This window comes from Austrofundulus limnaeus, unplaced genomic scaffold (genome assembly GCF_001266775.1).
Source record: "Austrofundulus limnaeus strain Quisiro unplaced genomic scaffold, Austrofundulus_limnaeus-1.0 Scaffold150, whole genome shotgun sequence".
In the NCBI taxonomy this organism is placed as follows: domain Eukaryota; kingdom Metazoa; phylum Chordata; class Actinopteri; order Cyprinodontiformes; family Rivulidae; genus Austrofundulus; species Austrofundulus limnaeus.
Genome location: NW_013952552.1, coordinates 1,121,843 through 1,127,103, shown reverse-complemented (window position 1 = coordinate 1,127,103; position 5,261 = coordinate 1,121,843).

Below are 5,261 nucleotides of genomic sequence, written 5' to 3'. Positions count from 1 at the left end.
CTTTTTCGGCCGTGTGTGCTTGGAAGTGCATGCGGCTACGTGAGGGGGGTGAAGTGGGCAGGGGGTGTTTGGGGGCATTCCGGCTCGCCGCAGCAGGCCCAGCCTTCCCCCGTGATGGACTCGACACATTGAGCTGAGAGTCAGTGAGCCCCAAAGACGGTTTGAAGGGAGTGAAAGAGTTGAAAAGGCTCAGCGAAGGTCAAGTAGAATGGCTCGCTTTAGAATAAGGCCCCTCTTTATCTGCTGCAAGTATGCAATATAGGCTTAACAGCTGAAGGGGGGCAGGGGGGTGTCAAGGGGAGAGAGGTTGTTTTTTAAAGTGTTGCCTATGAGTGTGTTTCAGTGTGACTTTTTTTCTGAGAAAATAAGGAAGAATGTGCATGTGGGTGATTTTTCCGTCTGTCTGCCAGTTTGGGATTGTTTTTAATTTGTGCATGTGAGCTCACTGGGGTCAGGGTCGAGTGTCAAAGTTTGCAGAGGCCAGCTAGAGGGCAGTAAACGCAGCAACTGCTCAGCTGATGAGGGGACAGGCAGCTGTCAATCACCTGACTGATGAAGCCTGACTTGCTTTCAGAGCTTTGTTAACTAATTAGCCTGAGGTCCTTCATGAGGTGTTGGGAATGAAGCTTTAGAGATGTGTTTTTGCTGTCGTCATGTGGGAAGAGCTTTTTTTTTTTGGACACTGCACACTCTCAAACATGAAACAAAGAATTATTCTTTTCATTTGTTAGTTAGTATAAAACACCATGATATGATGAAGCTAATCGTGTTTTCCAATGAATGAACTCAGTGAAACCTGATTGCAGGTATTTAGTTGTTCAAATATGGATTCACTGCCAAACTAGGAGTCCCCTGGTCACATTCACCATAAGAGGTATGGTCATTAATTTAAAATAAATGCATCTTTACACTGTAAATTCCTATTTTATCAACCGTCTTACTCCTTTTTATATTGTTTGTTTTGTGTTAAAAATGATATCTAAATATCTCACTGATTTCAACAGATCAGCTGCTGTAGTGTAGGTTTTTCAGTGAGACGATAAAAATGTCATAAAACTGCGATAAATAAAGGCTTAGCATTACTTCAAGGACTGCATATTGTCAACCATCTTTCATACCAGAGTTTTAGACTAAAACAAACTTACGATGAGAAATTATGCTTTGGTTGAACCTTTGAAAATACACTGCCTGGCTGAAAAAAATTCACCACCAAAAAAAGGCCACTAATATTTCATTGGATCACTTTTAGCTTTGACTATGGCACACATTCGCTGTGGCATAGTTTGGATTAGCTTCTGCAATGTCACAAGATTTATTTCTACCCAGTGTTGCTTTAACTTTTCACCAACATCTTGCATTGATGATGGTAGAGTCTGACCTTCTCCAGCACATCCCAAAGATTCTCAGTGGACTCTGTGGAGCCAATCCATGTGTGAAAATGATGTCTCATGCTCCCTGAACCACTCTTTCACAATAAGAGCCCCATGAATCCTGGCCTTGTCATCTTGGAATATGGCCATTTCATCAAGGAAGAAACAATTCATTGATTGGAATCACCTGGTCATTCAGTATATTCAGGTAGTCAGCTGACCTCGTTCTTTGAACACAGACTGATGCTGAACCTAGACCTGACCACCTGCAGCTATCTATAGATTAATGTTGACCCCTTACCTTAAAACCAACCACCCCCAGTTCATAACTGACCCAAAACCTAATTTAAACTCAATTCACTCCTTAGTTTTAAACCAAACCTCCACCCAAAATCAGCTTCTGTACCCATGTGGACCAGGCTTTGTTCCCTATGAGGAGTATTGGGTCGCCAGACGGCTGTGTTTTTCTGGAAAATGTTCCCCATGATGTAGCAAATACGCACCCACGTGCATACGGTATACTGCTTTCATCATGGGCATCACCCTGACTACTTACCCTAGCCTCACAAGTGCCTGACCTCAACCCTAATCTAAACTCAATTCACACCTTAGTTCCAAACCGAACCCCTAACCCACCAATGGCATTTCCTCTCATGGGGATGTCCCACAAGTAGGTTGTTGTTCCCACAATTGTATTTTCTGTGTCCCCACATAGTAGAGAACAACCCCACCCCCACCACACACACACAAACACATGATCAAAAACATTACTGTCCATCTTTTCTCCTCGTCGACAGGCAGTACCCACTTACAACAATTATTTCATGACAGGAAATCTAATTTTCAAGAACTTTTGTTCTTGAATACTGCTGAGAGGTACTTTTTTGTTAATAAAAGACAGAAGAGCTGCAGAGTCAAGGTGCCTTCGAGGGTCATATCTCCCCCAGCGGTACACAGGAAACAGGGTTAGAAACACATTTAGCTACAAATGACAGGTAACTACTTCCTCATTCCCTTCCACACCCCCTGCTGTGCTACGTGTGGTCCTTACTGACAGCTTCACACTCCTGAAGACTTTGCTCGTGCCATGTTTTCCATCATAACAAGGCTTTGATTGATGGCGGTTTGCCACTTTTTCTTCAGTATATTCATGTTCTAAGCTACACACAGTATGAGCAGCTGTGAATGTTGGAACTTCTTAGCAAGTCAAGTGAGTTTGCTATCCTCCACCCCTCCTCCCACACACCCACTCACAACACCCACTCACACAAGATTCACACGGACTTTACGCAAACGCACAGTTTTTCTTAGCCCAGCAGAAAGCGTCGCAGATGGGTCCATAAGCTGTCAGTAAAGCTATTATCCGACCCAGCATCTGCCTGCCTTGACTTCTATGTACTGTTTAATGCAGTCGGCCAGTCACTTAGTCCCACAGCTCCTGAATAGGGGCAGCATGGTCTTCCCCGCCCAAATAAATGCTGCGTTTGTCTCCTCTGCCTTTTGTTTTGTGTGTTTTTTGAGAGGTGGAGAAAGAGGTGGGGGGGCAATGTGTCAGAGGCTTGATTTACCCTTACTATTAACCAAAGCCCTCCAGAGTTGCCTGTATGTCCGAACCGAGGTGTAAATAACACGCATATGGTCATTCAATTCCCCACGGTCCCACAATCAGGCCCGCATGCATACATGCTCAGTGTGTACTGTCCCATGTCTCGGTGGACATATTAAAGCCTTTGTGTCCCCATGCGAGCACCACCCCCCACCCCTGCCTCTCAGAAAGTCATCAATGCTGAAGTCTTTCCAATCCACTGTTTCAGCTAAATCCTCTCCTCTGTTTTCTCCTCCTTGTTTCTTTCTCCTCTGGGATGGCGCTGCTTGGTGGGAGCCATTTTAGGCTTTCTTGGCCCCGGAGAGGTTGTTTTGGCTCGGAGCCTCCGGTGCTGTGCGCCTCTCAGGGCCTCAGTTTGGTTAAATTAAACAGTTTTTCTTTTCTCCTCCAACCCCCTCCACGCACCCACCTCCAGCTCGACTGCTCCTCTCTTAGTTTTCGGCTTAATGCTCCTGAGAGCAAGTTTTCAGACCTTCTCCCGCTCAGATAATCTGACCCTTTTAAGACTCATATTTTCTCATATTTTGATGAGCAGACAAGGATCACATGTGCTCCTTTCAGCTGAGCTAAAGCTGAAGTCTACATATAGAAGTCAAGTGTTTACAGGGGCTGTAAATACAGCACTTAAGCCTGTATATACATAAATGTTAGGGTTAAAGTGGATAATTTGATTGGCTGAGGCTATATGATGGTGCCAAGGTAATACCATCAGATTTTAGGGATGGCGAGGTGATGATGGCAAACAGGCTTTTCTGAAACCACAGGTTGGAAAAGATCTAAGAAGATGTTAAAAGCTTTCATGGTCATATCTTCAGCTAAACCTCCCTCTCTTGCAGGAAAGCTGGCTGATTTGGCAATATATTCTGTTGTGACAAAGGTAAAGAATGTGTTTGTGCTTCAAGTAAGAAGAGAGAGAGGAAATTGACGGTAGACGCCTCAGGCTGACAAGCTTGATTATTGTTGCTTAAAGCATGTAAATGAGGAGAAGCCCAGTATGTGTGTGCAGTACTGTAGTCTTGTGTTCATCCTTTTGTGTGTTTATGAGTTCTTTGACCAAGCTGTGGAGAATAGTGAGCTTTGGGGTCAATCTGGTTTCCACCCTCCATTTTGGCACAGCTTTTCCACCAAACTCCTTTCCCTTCTATTTTTATCACCAGGTGCTTCAGTGTGCATGAATTTCTTTAGTTATTTATTACAGAATTTAAGTCCTGTGGTGTTATCAGAAAGACAGGCAGCCATTTAAAATGCAAGTTTTAAAATACTCGAAATTAGGAAATGTGTTTAAACAGATAATAAGATAATAGGGTATGGGGAACCGTTTTCAGGAATTATAAATCAGAGTACACCAGTTGTTTCTGAAAACTTGATCTATCCATGCAAAGATCATCTTGAAAAGTATTTATAAAGATTTGATGAATATATATTAACTCTTGATCCTCCACTGTAAATTTGGACTTTCTGAGAAGTTCCAAAACTTTCAACAGAGGTAAATAACAAAGCACATTTGTGACCCATCACATCAAAATGAGGATTAAGTCCAAAAGTGGAATGTGGAGAAAAAGGCAGATAGGATTTTGATTTAAATGTGCAAAAATTGCATTTTGTCAAAATATAATGAATTAATGCCCTGTGTTGTATAAAGTACCACAAAGTGATGCTTGAGTAAAAGTAAAAGTATCTTGCCAAAAAATTACTTCGGCAAAAGTTAAAGTCTCCTTTAGGAATATTACTTGAGTAAAAGTCTTAAAGTACCTGATATTTTTTATACTTAAGTATTAAAAGTAAAAGTATTGATTTAAAATGAGCAGTCAGATTTTCCATAAAAAATCTATGGGGGAGGTGACCTCCCCCAAATAAATGTAGAAATGACTGTCGTATTAAGATAATTAATTTACGTTAAATTTAGGATGTAACTGTTTCAGTTTTTATACATATATCAAGGCTGCCCAACCCTTTTCTCCAAAATGGAAATCTATCTGAGGACTGCGGCACAATGCAATAACATAATTCATGAAATACAAATACTTCTTAAGTACAGTCCTTTTATTTTATTGATAATGTCCTGCTGACATGATTTGTCTGTGTACAAACTAATAGGGTATCAGAATTTTATATATTTATACTTCTCATTCAAACACAATTGAATTCACTCTATTTAGGAGGTGTCGTGATTTGTGTCTGTGCTTATGATTACAATAACAAGCTGGAATGAAAACAAGCAAAAATGAAATAAAAATAATGACTTTCTACTTCTTGCTTCTTTTAAAAACGTAAGGAGTAGAAAG